This window comes from Hemicordylus capensis, chromosome 6 (genome assembly GCF_027244095.1).
Source record: "Hemicordylus capensis ecotype Gifberg chromosome 6, rHemCap1.1.pri, whole genome shotgun sequence".
NCBI classification, from domain to species: Eukaryota; Metazoa; Chordata; class Lepidosauria; order Squamata; family Cordylidae; genus Hemicordylus; species Hemicordylus capensis.
The window spans coordinates 149332577-149346724 of record NC_069662.1 but is presented as its reverse complement, the minus strand read 5'-3'; the positions used below and the strand labels follow the sequence as shown (position 1 = coordinate 149346724).

At 45.8% G+C, this 14148-nt stretch overlaps 1 long non-coding RNA gene across 1 annotated transcript; it reads left to right on the top strand.

Moving 5' to 3' along the window:
- Positions 1-5595: 5595 nt before the first annotated feature.
- On the top strand, positions 5596-13662 carry LOC128328779 (uncharacterized). The gene is made up of 3 exons (XR_008309395.1): positions 5596-6567; positions 9512-9641; positions 10676-13662. It is a non-coding gene; the product is annotated as an uncharacterized LOC128328779 (long non-coding RNA).
- The last annotated feature ends 486 nt before the right edge of the window (positions 13663-14148 follow it).

Below are 14148 nucleotides of genomic sequence, written 5' to 3'. Positions count from 1 at the left end.
TCATGCCAGGGGTTGCCGGTTCGAAACCCCACTGGTATGTTTCCCAGACTATGGGAAACACCTATATCGGGCAGCAGCGATATAGGAAGATGCTGAAAGGCATCATCTCATACTGTGCAGGAGGAGGAAATGGTAAACCCCTCCTGTACTCTACCAAAGACAACCTCAGGGCTCTGTAGTCCCCAGGAGTCGAAATCGACTCGACTGCACACTTTACCTTTACCATGCATTTGAGGGACCTGTACCCAGGTTCACTTTTTAAATGAATGCAGGTACAGTCATTCACACAAAAACATGTATGAGTGTATAGACATTTGTACACTTGTATAGCATAAGAAGTCTCTTCGCGTGGATATTTAACCCTGAGTTGGAGGCAGATAACCCAGGGTTGCATGCTCATATGAAACCGGGCAAATCCACCAAGCCCTGTTAGTCTGAATCTGGGGGACTCTGCTTCTAAGCCTCAGTCTTAACACAGGTTAGTGAAGAGTAATAGCCTCGCTACCTTGGGTGGTTGATGGTGTGTCCACTTTTCCCTATTTTTGCAGGTCCCAGCCACCAGTGTGGAGCAGTGTGGAGAGCCTAAGAGGGTTCTGCAAGGAGATCAGACTTGACCTGCTCTCCCCGCAGATGAGGAGGGAGCAAACCCTGGGCGGCCAGATTGGCCGCCTACACTATTACCAGCTTCATCACAGAGCTGGTTGGGGCGGCGGGGATCAGGGACCCCCCATTCCCCAGAATGCCCCACGCAAGTGTGTGAGGCATTCTGTGGAGCCCCCCAATGCCGGGAGGCTTGTTGTAGCCGCCCAGTCAGGGGTCTCCTCACGAGTCGGTGTGGTGCAGAGCCACGTCATGGGGCACATGATCAGACAAACGGGGCTAGTGGAGTGGTCACTCCACTAACCTTATTGGGGGAGGGGGATTAAGTAGGCTTGCCACTGGGAACTGCATGGGTCCCAGCGGTTCACACATGTGTGCTGGCAACCAGGCTAGGTGCCCTTAGCCCAGTTTCCAGGTCATGTGAGAATATCCCCATTGTTTAGTCACCATGTTAAGATACTTATCAAGCTTGGGGTAATCTGAAAGGTCAGTGTTCACAAATTTCTAGGGGGGGAAGTACATCATCCAATAGCTTCTCCATCCCAAATATATATCTGCCTTTTCCCAAAACGCATTAGTACTAACTGCTTCAATGAATATGTATATACCGCTTTTCAACAAAAGTTCTCCATGCAGTTTATATAGAAAGTAAATAATAAGTTGAATTCCATGTCCCAAAAGTTCTCATAGTCTAAAATGGAGACACCAGCAATAGCTACTGGAGTGGGGACACTGTGACAAGGCGGGACAGAAACAGTTGCTCTCCTCCTGTTAAACATATGAGAATCATCACTTTAAAAGTGCCTGTTTTAATATGGATTACTACAGCCCAAAACCACAACTTGAGTTCCCTCCACTTCCCATATATCTCCTCTACCTCTCACACAACCTGTACATACCAGTGAATGGATTTTACTGATATATGCTCTGGTTACAAACACAGAGAGATCAAAACAGGAAGCTGCATGGCCACTGTTTCCCTTCATATTGCCAGGATCAGTTTGAGTTCTTGATCATATGGAGAAAGCCCTTTGTGCATACAGCTCTGCTCATGTAGGCTCCAGTTTGACCGTCAGCTGAATGTGTGGAGGCCAGTAACAGACATAGCAAAGTCTTTCACACGATCATCTGGGGCTGGTTTGGGGGAAGGAAGAGCCCCTTCCCATTCCTAGAGGATGAGGAGAGCCTCTGTTTAGCTCTGATAACTCACCTCACACATGAACACAGCTGCTGTGAACCCTATTATTGCTTCAGGGAGCTGGGCCCAATAAGGCTAAAGGGAGGTATCCCAGAAAGCATTGCAGTCATAGCAGAGAGGCTGCCCTCAGTAGACTAGCAGCTCTCCTCTGACTGGCTCCTTTGGCTGCCAAACTCTGACAAACATGGCCTCTGGATGTCGGGGACTGCTTAAAATTGGGATTTCAATATATAATTGGCAGACCAAGGTAGGGCAGCTGTGTTTTTTGTGATTGATTGCTTGATTGACTAAATGCCGTCAAGTCGGTGTTGACTCTTAGCAACCACATAGATAGATTCTCTCCAGGATGATCTGTCTTCAACTTGGCCTTTCAGGTCTCTCAGTGGTGCATTCATTGCTGTCATAATCGAGTCCATCCACCTTGCTGCTGGTCATCCTCTTCTTCTCTTTCCTTCAACTTTTCCTAGCATTATGGACTTCTCAGGGGAGCTGGGTTTTCACATAATGTGTCCGAAGAATGATAGTTTGAGCCTGGTCATTTGTGCCTCACATGAAAATTCTGGATTGATTTGTTCTATGATTTGTCTGTTTTCCTGGCTGTCCATGATATCCTCAAAAGTCTTCTCCAGCGCCAAAGTTCAAATGTGTCAATACTTTTTCTATTTTGCTTCTTCATACCTTCTTCATACCATCATACCTTGGTAAAAATCAAGGTTAAAAAGTCAGGCTACCCATATTTGAATGGACAGGGTTCAAATCCCAGGCAGGCATCCCATGGGCTGTCACAAGAAGAAAAAGCTGGGTTTATTGACTCCTACCATCTGGCTCTTAGCTAGGTAAAAGACCTTAGTGTATGCATCTGCTCCCTTCTTTGCACATGTTTAAAGAACCTCTGAAAACAATTTATGCTGCTTTTGTTTGTAAAATATCCAAGAGTGCTGCCAGAAAAAAAGTTGGGAAAAATATTAAAGGATCACTCTCCCCTTCTGGTACACTCCACTGATTTCAATGGGCACACATTTCTCATGTAAAAGTGAAGTTAAAGCAGGAAACTAACATTCTGTTCCACAGGCAGAAACTGGAATGGTGTGTGTGTGTGTGTGTGTGTGTGTGTGTGTGTGTGTGTGTAGAGAGAGAGTATTATTACTGCCTGAAGAGTTGGGTTTGCAGCTCATGTTTTACCAGTAATGTGTCTGGAAGAAAGGGATGCACCCTCTTGAGAATAAACCCTACCATGGACAATTAGTGAAAATGATGCAATATGAGCAGCCATACTACATGTTACCTGAACAGTGTTTTGAATAGCGTGCTTAAGGCTGGCTGTGTCTCCTATACAAAAAGTAGTTGGGAGATCTGGATTGGGGCCATGGTACAGGGGGAGGAGGAGTAACCCTTTTCACCCATGCAGAGCCAGCTCCAGAGTTCAGGGGCCCTGGGAAAGCACCCTGCTAGGGGCCCTGATTTGCTTACTGGGTGCTGGGCAGGTGCAGGCTGCAGTGAGCACCACTGGGTGGCCGGTGCTCCTCTTGCCAATACTGTGGGTGGGCTCACTCTGGGACTTAATGGGTGGCAGCAGTGCTTCTCATTCTCAGTTCTGGAGGGGAGGCACTGTTTCTCCAGGATGCCCAGCCTCCTAAGATACATTTGCTCCATAGGGAAGCTACATCAAGGGGCAGGCCAGGGTAACCTGGGGAAAGGGCTCTTCCACTCCGGCGGCAGCGGCAAAGAACCTAAGCAAAGACTGAAGGCCCAGTTGTAGGGCAGGTGGTAAGTATCAGCACCCACGGGCCCTTGCAGAGTGCTGAGGGGTGTTAGGCCTAAGGGTGCCACCGACTGATTTGCCGAATTGCCATTTGCCTAAGGGTGCCACCGACTGATGCTGGCTCTGCCCATTGCCACTTTCCTGCCAAAAATGCCCCCAGAGCTGCTATTTGCCGCACCCCCATCACTGCCTTCTGCAGAGAAAGTGATGTGGCCACTTTAATGCATGCGAATCAAAAATGCTATTAACGTAACCTGTACTTTGGCCCATAGCCAAATATTAATGAAATAGGATAAATAGTCCAAGATCTTCAATTAAAGTGAAGTGTGCTCTCCCTTTCTCTCTTTTTGGAAGAACCTGGATTATTTTAACCTTTAAAAGAATGGCGTACACTTCCCTAGTAATTTCTTTGTGTCACATTTTAATATATCACCGTACTTCACAGGTCTGGCTGAGTGCTAAATGGAGAGGCATGGGACAAGATAAAATATTTGTTCCAAAATACTTCTCATATGAATTATGCCCCCTTTCCCCTCCCTTTCCCTGTTTTCCTTGGCAGGAATGTTAAAATCTACATCAGTTTGACGAAAATTCCCCATCGAACCTGAATGGACGAACTTTTACCTACCGTGCAAACATGTCCCTATGCAGTAGCTGTAATTCTATCTGCCATAATAACTTCAGTGAAGAAAATAAACTAATCTCTAATTACAAAGATTATTTACCTTGCAATTAAAGTGGTGCCAGTAGCTCAGATTTTGCTTTAGATAATTTCCTTCTCATCTTTAGAAAAGAAGAATTCTCAGAGTGAACTACAAAACTGACAGGACAGAGAAAGGGAGCCCCCAGGTTTTCTGTTGTCATTGTGGCCTGTAGCCCATGACGCTGGGCTATAAATGTTTTACCAAACTAAACCTTGAGGGTCGCTGCTGAAAATGAGAGGGCAATTTATTTCCCAAGCTTATTGGCAAGTGATCCATTTAGAGAGTTTTGATGGGACTCAAGGGGTGCGGATAGGCTGGAAGGATAAACAGCTGCCTTTCTCTCCCCAAATATACCACAGCACAAACAACCCAATTACACTGACATATTTTTAGTTTTCTTTTAGACATTTGGCCCTATGGATGGTAACAAGACTGAGGATGCAGTTCTGTACAAAGTTACACAGGAGTAGACTGTACTTAACTGAGTGGAGGTTATTTCCAAGCAATTATGCATAATTCCACACTTCCCTGAAATACTTTTTGGCCCATTTCACACATTCAGCTACAAGTACACTTTGATTCCGTTGCTTTGACTCGGGTTTGCGGTGACATGTTTTAAATCATGTAGCTGAATATGGTCTCATTCTGCTCAAAGTGTATCACATGGGGCTTTCCCAGTAAAGCATGCTATGAAGAGAGCTTGTGAATAAATATTCGGCGAAAGCTTACAGAGAGTCCAGACACTCGTGCAGATTGCCACTGCCTTTTCTTCTGGGGTCTGACAGAGTGGCCATGTGGGGAGGAGGGTTGTGGCACGATTTCTGAAGCACCATCTGCTGGCCAGCTCTAGATTTCCATGATTAACTGACATTTGCCAGAAAAGTCATTTGAAAAGTGACGAGTTAATCACGGAAAGCAAGTCCTGGCCAGCAGGTGGTGCTGCAGAAATGGCACCAGGAGCCTTCTTGCCATGTGACTCTTATCAGATCCCAGAAGAAAGCAAAGCAACAATCCGTGTTATTGTCTGTAAACTCTCGATTTATATATATCGCAAGCAATGTTCATAGCATAGGAACATAGGAAGCTGCCATATACTGAGTCAGACCATTGGTCTATCTAGCTCAGTATTGTCTTCACAGACTGGCAGCGGCTTCTCCAAGGTTGCCGGCAGGAATCTCTCTCAGCCCTATCTTGGAGAAGCCAGGGAGGGAACTTGGAACCTTCTGCTCTTCCCAGAGCATCTCCATCCGCTGAGGAAAATATCTTGCAGTGCTCACACAAGTCTCCCATTCATATGCAACCAGGGCTGACCCTGCTTAGCTATGGGGACAAGTCATGCTTGCTACCACAAGACCAGCTCTCCTCTCCTGCATGTTTTACCACTGTCTAGAAAATCTCCTGGTTGCAGATATCTAAAAGACCTAGGATAGCATTGGATTAAGCCAGGGGAGGCTCCTCACTTAGGGCAGAGTGGGCGGAGCCCACCCAAAAATTTGCCCAAGTCAGCAGCTGCTTGCTTCATTGACTCTGCCTCCCAGTCTGTGCTGCCCTGTTATAAGAATATGAATAGAACAAATATTTATATACCGCTTTCAACAAATGTTCCCAAAGCAGTTTACATAGATATAAATAAATTAATAAAATGGCTCCCTGTCCCCAAAGGGCTCGCAATCGAAAACAGAAACATAAGATAGACACCAGCAACAGCCACTGGTGGGATGCTGTGCTGGGCCAGTTGCTCTCCCCCTGCTCAGTAAAGAAAATCATCACTTTTAAAAGGTGCCTCTTCTTCAATTAGCAGGGATTCCCTACTTGCAGCCTGCCTGCTGCAATGTTTTCACAGAGTGGGTGTCGATAGCACTGTACTGGAACACCATATGTTTCATTGGACTCATTTAAATATTCACAAGGCAACAGCCAATTGAAAGTCTGGCCTTTGTTTTCAAACGGTGGGTGGAGCTGGGAACAAACTGTCAGCCAATCGTATGTCATCATTTTGACTGGTGGCTCTGGCAGCCAATCAGAGTGGTTAGAGGGGGGAAGGTCTTTGCTATTGAGATGCAAGGCAAAAAGAGAGTGAATCGCCATTTTGGTTGAGCAGTGCTAGTAGGAGCTGCTCTCTGCTCAAAGAGAATTGTTTATTGATTTATTTATCTATTTATCTATCTATTTATTTGATTTCTATACTGCCCTTCCAAAAATGGCTTTCGAGTGTTTGTGGGGGTACTTTATTGATTACTTTGAATCTTTATTTATTACCATTTTGGAATTTGCAATCTTTAATATTGGACTCCTTAGTGGTGGTGAGTAAGAGTTGTACCGGGCAGTGGTGAGTGGGCTGCTCCTCCTGGCCCCTGAATGTTGTTCTTTGTGCTGCTCATAGAACGGACTCTCCAATCCCCACTCTACCCGTCAGCCGGCGGACCACACCTCCAGCCACGTGTGCAGCCCTGCCCCCTCCATCAACCAGTGGCCTTCCCTGTCTCCTTCCTCCATCAAGGGGCCCAGGAGGTGCTCTGAGCTGGGAGCATTGCCTGATGGAGGAAAGCGGGCCGTGTCTCCTCTCCATGCCATGTGTCTCCACGCCACGTGTGCGGCCTGGCCTGGGCTTCCCTGCCTCCTTCCTCAGTAGCCCAGTGGACCCAGGAAGTGCTCCGAACATGGAGCGCCACCAGCTGACGGAGGGAGTGGGCTGCATTTCCTCTCCATCTCCATGCACGAAAAAGGTGCAGCATTTCAAAGCTACTCACTTGAACTCAGGACCAGCAGGCTGCACTAGTCTTCCTCAGCAAATGGGGCTGCTGAGATACTTTATTTTATTTTATTTTATTTTATTTTATTGATTGATTGATTGCATTTTTATACCGCCCCTCCCAATTTGGCCCAGGACGGCCTTTGCTACAATCCTATTTTCCCATTGCACCCACGCAGCCAGCAAACGAAGCTGAAACATGGAAAGTTTGGCATTGTTTGAATGCTCCTAAATTTCATCCCCAGATTCAGCATCACATACTCTCTGGCGGATTAAAGGAGAGGCAGTAGAGGCAACCACGTATGGCGGCAAAATTCCCCCAGCGGCAAATTTTGGTCATATGGGGGGGAAACTTTAAAACGGGGTGTGGGGTGTGTGTTGGAGTTTAAATCTATTTTTTAACTTTAAAGTCGCCGCCGCACTGCAGCAGAAAGGCCTGAAATCAGGTGGTGGCTGTCATTTAGGAGGTAAGCGGGCTTGGGATAGGAGGGGTATCACCTCCCTCTTTTAAACATTTAAAAAATAGATTTAACTCCCCCCCCTCCTTCCTCCCTTGCTGCTGGGGTGGCAAATCTTTGGCTGCCTATGGGCGGCAAAGAGCTTAATCTGCCCCTGCACATACTATGAATGCTTGCCAAATGTATTCGGAAGTGCAGATCTGGCAATAAATGTAATTGGAATGTATTTGTCCAGTCATAACTCATAATGCAATTGACATATTTTTAAAAACCAACCCAAGATAAAAAGGAACAGACAAACCTAGCCAAATCACAATTACACCATCTACAATATAATTGATACAAATATAATGATTATTATTTTTATTAAAATATTTATGTGCTCTTTAGAGACAGAAAAAGAAATGCTCAGAACAGTTTACACAGTCAAAGGTATGTAAGAAGAAAATAGTTCCCTGTCTCCAAAAGGCTTACAATAAACATAAGGGGGAGACCAGCAAGAGCCACGGGAGAGATGTTATACTTGATGATGTGATCAAACGAGGGTTACTCTGTGCTTTCCAGGGATTTACTCTCAGTAGAGAGATTGCTCTGATATCAAATCAAAGAGCAACGCCACTCCTGTGAGGTAGGCTGCCACCAGTTGATCTCAAGCCACTGACTAGGCTCAGGCACAGCTTCAAGAACCTAGAACTGTCTAGTTTGGGACTTACTGGTATTGTACAGCCGGAGTCCACACCGGTTCTAGAAAACAATATATTATTCAGAAACAACTCAACAATGGTGAATCACCTTACGAGGCAAATGGGGAAGAATTTTTTCAAGTAACCCTCCAGAACCTGTTAAATCAGACTGAAGCCACTTCTAACTATATGGACTTTATACTTGTGTGCAACAAGGGTTGCCCATAGAATAAGGAATTGGTAAAGATAGGCACACAGGAATACGAAAGAAAATACAAAAACATGAACTGACTAGCTAGCACTGAGCTTCACCTTAGACTAGCAATAGGCTGGTCCTTGAATGAGGGAGCCTAAATCCCTGCTGCTTCTCCCCTTCTGGACACAAGTAGCAGCTGGTGACAAGGTGCCTAGTTTTGGGCAACTCAAGACTGTACCGGTGACAAAATGGAGGGGTTCTTGTCCCCCCTTTTATATTGATACCGAAGGGGAAAGGCTTTCCCACTCTTCCGGAGATAGACAGCTCTGGGATCCAAGGGAAAGAGTCAATGTATCTCTGATGGTGGTCTTAGGCCAATCCAGGGTTGAGGTTTTCCCTCCAAACTGGAGGTTCCTCTTCCTTAATGAGGCTGAGCTAGTACGCTCAGACATCACAACTTCACCTTTACCACTTTAAAAGGTGCCTTTTTAATTATTACTGGGCAACCATAACCCCGCCAGGCTACCTGCACTAGCTTTTAGTGGATTCTTGGTGTTAGGAATCCTCCTAGGCATTCATTATAAAATTGTCATTTTCCACCAAAGACTTCACTCAGAACACCTCAAAAAATTCAAAAACAAAAACAGTACCTGATGTGGGCTTGCAGTTTGAGGAATGGTTGGCACCCAATGTGCACTACCCCCACAACCTGCTTTGGGCCACCCTGGAGCCTCTCACAGAGAGTAATGGGGCTGCTTGGACTCTCCATTATTCCTATGGAAGAAAAGAAAAATCCACTGAAAACTCAAAAGTTCCTAAAGAAAACCACCCCTTTGATGAATTACTTTGGGATTTGCATCCACTGGGCACTACCACCCAACCTACTCTGGTGCCCCTTGGCCTTTAATTTCCCCCAAAATGATTCAAGTTAGAATCAAATCTGGGATGATTCAATAGGATCAGATTCGAGCTTGAATTGCATCAGGCAGATTTGATTCAAGCTCAAACAAAATCTAAAAAATAGATGTTAACCCAGTATATAGGGTGGAAGGGAACAGCTGAGGACTGTAGGTAGTTGGGGGACAAATAAAAAGCTGGGGGGAGAAAGGAAGCCCAACGGTTGCGACTTTCTCCATGGATATTGCTTTTCTTTTTTAGGCAGGAAGGGTTTTAGCAATGCCTCACTTGCAGCTCCACGCACTATCGTTGGCACCACCACTTTGGCTCTACCCTTCACCTGCCCTGCCCGGCACCCACCCAGTCCCAGGAATCATCAGCCGCCACTGGAGTAAGCTACGCTCTGTGAAAGTGTATTGTTTATCTATAAGCTCTTGCCTTAAATGTATTATTACCATGTTCTGTTCACAGAGTGTTTTATTGCCTTCTGGAAAAGCCCCTTCTTCTTACAAAGAAGTCCCCATGCAGATGGCTGCATGTGTGACATGGACGTTCATTTCATCTTGATCTTGACAGATCTTGATAGCATGATGGTGCCCTTGTTTTTTGTTTCTGCTGCTTTCACCAGGAGAGCTGGTCTTGTGGTAGCAAGCATGGTGTTCCCCTTGCTAAGTAATCCTTGGCACCTCCAAGATAGGGCTGGGAGAGACTCCTGTCTGTAACCTTGAAGAGCTGCTGCTAGTCAGTGTAGACAATACTGAGCTAGATGGACCAATGGTCTGACTCAGTAGAAGGCAGCTTCCCATGCCCCTATGTAAACCTGTGGGTGAAGCAAATGGAAGTCATGGATCTACATAGAAATTAAGGACCAGTTCTTGTGCATTCCATTTTGGCAGAAGCATAGGGTGAGTTAACCTGGGTGTTGGCTGAATGTTTTTCCTACTCCAGGTATCTATTGTAATAAGTAGGAACTGTACTTTCTGTACAAACAAAAGGAAAGGCTTGAGCTGTTTCTGCCTGCAGGATGGATTAGTGGTTTCCTTTTCTGTTCCAAACCACTAGTTAGCTAAGCCCTTGGGACCAGTCCAGGATTCTGGTTTGTTTTCTTCCCCATCCTGTGAGGATAGAGGTGAAAAATCCTGGATGTTGCCTTACTCATGGCAAACTTGATTTTTCCATCCAAATTCTAGAAGGCAGTTAAGTCCTCCTTAAAATTAATTTTTAAAAAATTTCAGAACCTCCATAATCCAACCCATGTGCACCTTATGGTTTTCTGCTTTTCCAACACATTGGAATACCGCCTATAAATTACCAAGGGCCATCTCAAACAAAAGACAGAGAATGTTACTTTCAACACAAATTATTTCCCCGTGGATTTGTAAAGGTAATCCATGCATAACCCTTTCCCCCTCCTCCTCTCTCCAGCTATGCAGGATGAATTTGCTACAACCAAGAGAGGAGCAGTAAATTGGGATTTATTATAACTTTTATCATTCCTAGCAGTCCTTCCAGCAGACAGTCCAGTCCTTGAACTGTGCCTGACTTTCCTAGAACCACAGATTCCACAACTTCATATTTGGGAACTAACATTTACAGCCTCTTGTCAGGCTGGTATGAAAGAGAAAGGTCACCTCCCTTGGCTCTCAAGACGATACTGCACACATATGGAAGCTGAATAATCTCTCTTTTCAGTAGCAAGAGGAATTCCTTACCCTGATGTTTTTGATCAATTAAGTCGACTGAGTATTGGAACCACAATGCAAAATTGGCTTCCTTTTAAACATTGTATGTTTCAGGTTATTTCTCCTTTGTGGTTTCCTACGCGTGCACGCACACACACACCTGCAGAAACATGGAAGCAATTTATCTGAGACAAGATCCCACAGAGCTGAAGTATGAGTATGAACATCATATCCACACAGATAGGTCCGATCACAAGGATAAATTCCTGCAGCAACCCTATAACAAACTAGATTCTTTTCTGAGGAATAGGTACCAAGCAAAAAAGGAGCCAAAGTCAGAAGACTATTGCATGATGATGTCTTTGAACTGTGATATGTAGTTGCAGGAGGTTAAACTGAGTTTGAGCAGAAGAGCCATGGTGTAGCAAATGCAAGTACTGGCCTCATTCAGACGTAGCAGGAAACGAGTCGAAGAGACCAGAGGTTGCCAAACCTGAGTGTCTGGATGTGTGAAACTCTGATCCCGTATGGAAAGCAACCCAAGGCTTTGCATGCCAAACTCCAATTTGAAACCTCAGGTTATAGTGAGTTTTGCCACTCGTACCTAAGGTTCCCAGCTGCCTGAAGTATGTCTGAATGCAGAACTGCAGGCTGGGCTAGCTGAAACCGGAGTTCAGGGAAGAAACTCCTCCCTTTCTCCAGCTATGATTGGCTGTCCGGGCTATCTTTCATGCACACAGCCAGTCCCCCCACTTCCTCTCTTCAGTCTCCGTGACTGCAGAGAACCTCGTCCATTTCGTCTGAATACAGACACGAGAGTGGGGTGGGGTGGAGAGCAGACCAAACCCACGGTTCCACATTACGTGTGAATGCAGCCACTGTTTGTTTTGCAGAAGTCTCATCCCAGGAGGCAGGAAAAATCCCAGGCAGCAAGCACTGGATACAATCAGGGAGAATCCTTGCTGCCCTGATGAAGAGCTATTTTTGTCCTGCAAAGACCGAGTTTGTCATAATACATCATAAATTACTGATATGTTATCATCAGGAAGCATTTGCAAAAGGATGTGAATGCAAAAAGTATTCATTTTGCTTCCAATCAAATCCAATTAACAGCCACCCAGCTGCCCACCACCCATGTTTTCTGCTATTTGAGCTATGTTGTCAGATAGCTTGATTTTAAAGATATTGACATGCATACCAGCCACATCTCGGAATTCAAAAATGTGAGTCACCAAGTGCCTTCCTCCAAGGCTCATTGAGAAGATGACCTCAATTCTATATTAAGCATGTTATCCACCCTTTCCCCATGATGGAATGGAAAGAAGAGCCACACAGCCAATTCACAAACTCACAATTCTGTTTCCATCGTGTACAGTTGACATTGACATCCTTTGGACACCGTTCTTCAAAGGGACTCAAAGCGCCACCCTGAGAGATACTCATAAGCATGAGATCCAGGATGAATTACCAAGGGAATGCAGACAGCCTTCTTCAGGACACTGTATTCATGCACCTACATTTGCAGACAAAGTGACAGAAAATAAAACAGTAATGCTAGGAAGATATCGGGGAGGGGGGTGGGGACTCTAAATCCACCTGAATTTCACCGAGCCTCCTCTGACTGAGAGTTTGGCTGGAGTCAAACATGTCTGAACATTTTCTGTGTAGCACTTGTACCATACATGCAGGTTATGCTTTGAAAGAATTGGTGTACTAGTTCAAAATTCATAAAGGGTACAGAAAACCATTGCAGAGTCTGTTCTGTCTTAACAGACAGTGGAGGTTTAATAGGCACTTTTCTTGGTTACAGCTTGGTAAGGGTAGAGGTTAGTACAAATCATGCCAGTTCGCACACCTCGGAGACAGGAACAGGAAAAAGAGTAACAGGAACATCCAGAAACTCCAACCAACAAGAGAACAAAGGGGAACTCCTTATTTCCCTTCATTATAACTCCTTGCTACAGTGTCCTATCTGGCCTTATATCAGATTACACCCAAACTATACAAGATGCTGTAAGCGGTAGCTGCTGCATATCCCCATATAGACCACCTCTATGCACATTAAAGCGCTACGCAAGCTACCTCATTTATTTATTTATTTATTTATTTATCAAATTTATACCCTGCCCAAACTTACGTCTCTGCGCGGCTAACAACAATTAAAACACATATAAAATTTAAAGCAGTTCAACATATAACAACACATCTAAAAGTTAAAACAATACAATAATTTAAAAACCATAAAATTAAACAAACAGTATTTTTAAAAAAAACAACACAGAAAGCTTGGGTTAAAAAAAGGGGTTTTCAAATGTTTTTTAAAAATTGCCAGAGATGGGGAGGATCGTATCTCAGCAGGGAGCGCATTCCACAATCTTGGGGCAGCAACTGAGAAGGCCCGTCTCTGTGTGACCACCAAACGAGTTGGCGGTAACTGGAGACGGACCTCCTCAGATGACCTCAATGGGCGGTGGGGCTTGTAATGAAGACGACGCTCTCTTAGATACCCAGGGCCTAAGCCGTTTAGGGCTTTATAAGTTATAACTAGCACTTTGTATTTTGCCTGGAAACCTGTCGGCAGCCAGTGTAACTCCATCAGCAAAGGAGTAATGTGGTCTCTCCAAGATGACCCAGAGTCCAACCTGGCTGCCGCATTCTGAACCAACTGAAGCTTCTGGACTACATACAAAGCCAACTCCACATAGAGCATAGGAGTGTGCACGGTTTTGGTCCGGCACAATAGAAAAGACCGCCGGACCAGTCCGGAGGTCCGGATGGGCAGGGGACTGTAACTTTAAGCAGGGGGGAGGTAGTACTTACCCCCACCCGCCACTCTTCCCCCTCCAGCGCTGTTCCTTTGATGAATCTTCTTGGGGCGGCAGAGTTCCTCCCTGCCGCCCCTGCCCCCGTTGTCGTTCCGTAAAGTCCAAAAGAGACAACCGCTAGCGGCGCGCATGCGCCCTGCGCGGCGCGCGCGCTCGTCTCTGCCGCTGCCGCGCGCACGCCGCATACGTCATGGCGTGCGCATGGCAGCGTCAGAGACGAGCGCGCACGCTGCGCAGGGCGCATGCGCGCCGCTAGCGGTCGTCTCTTTTGGACTTTACGGAACGACGACGGGGGCAGGGGCGGCAGGGAGGAACTCTGCCGCCCCAAGAAGATTCTTCAAAGGAACAGCACCGGAGGGGGAAGAGCGGTGGGGGGGTAAGTACTACCACC